The sequence below is a fragment of the Cynara cardunculus genome (genome assembly GCF_001531365.2).
Source record: "Cynara cardunculus var. scolymus isolate 2C chromosome LG 2, CcrdV1, whole genome shotgun sequence".
NCBI lineage: Eukaryota > Viridiplantae > Streptophyta > Magnoliopsida > Asterales > Asteraceae > Cynara > Cynara cardunculus.
In genome coordinates, this window is record NC_037529.1 from 5,723,610 (window position 1) to 5,724,862 (window position 1,253).

Sequence of the window (1,253 nt, forward strand, 5' to 3'; positions counted from 1 at the left end):
TATTAAACTTAAATTAAATTATAATAAAAAAATAAATTAAAGAAATTACATAAAAAATGAGAACTTTTAAATATTTGATTTGATATTAACATTGATATTTTTTTTTTCAAATTTATATTTTGTTTAAAAATAAAATCATTATTGTTTTCTTAAAACACATAAAACATATTATAACATCGACAGAAACAAATAATAAAATATAACATTAAAGTCGAGATGTATCTCACTGCATTGCGCGAGTACCCTTCTAGTATCATTAAAACAAAAACAAATTATTTCGTTATTAAACTTAAATTAAATTATAATAAAAAAAATTAAAGAAATTACATAAGAAATAAAACTTTTAAATAGTTGATTTGATATTGTATATATATTTTTCAATAATTAATTTATTTAAAAATAAAATAATTATTGCTTTATTAAAAACACATAAAATTGTATTATAACATTGATAGAGACAAATAATAAAATAGAACATTAAAATCGAGATGTGTCTCGATGTATTGCGTGAGTACTCTTCTAGTATTATTTAATATGTTAGTAGTTTTATCTTATTTAATTTTATTGTACACGTTTGCTCAAGAATTTAAATAGATCGGTTTTTAAATGTATAATATTTATATATATAAAATAAAATTCAAACACATATTTTGATCCTTTGATCTTTAGAAAAGATCAAGTTATTAAACATCGTTGAATCAAAGACCTTCTGCAATTTAAAAAGATTGTTTGTTGCTTAAAGAATGCATCGAAAACAGTTCTCCTACGTTTATCTACTCTACATGCACAGGTGGGCCGATAAAGCTTTTGATGGATCCTATATATCCGTTTAACTTATTTTTACAGATAAAACATGTTTAGGATATGAAAGATGCATCAGGAAAACTAAAACTTTAATGGGTGCTCCGAGATATTAAAAAATACCAATAAAAAACAAAAAAAAAAAGTCTCTTGAAACCAGTCAAAAGATCTAAACAAACCTTTAAAACGATAGACGTTTGGTGGTCCACCATTGTCTCCATCGGTTGTGTTCTTGAGCAATTCTGTTTAGTTTTCAAACATTCTTTTGTTATTTCTTGTAATTCCTGTATTGAAATATTGTTGTGATTTATTCTCTTGGATTAAATCTTGTAATCATTATTATCTATAATATATTATAAAGCATTTGATAAAAACTATTAAAAACAACTTTTTATGCGTAAAATACTGTTTATTAATGCATATTACTTAAAACTCAAGATTGCAAGTAGATT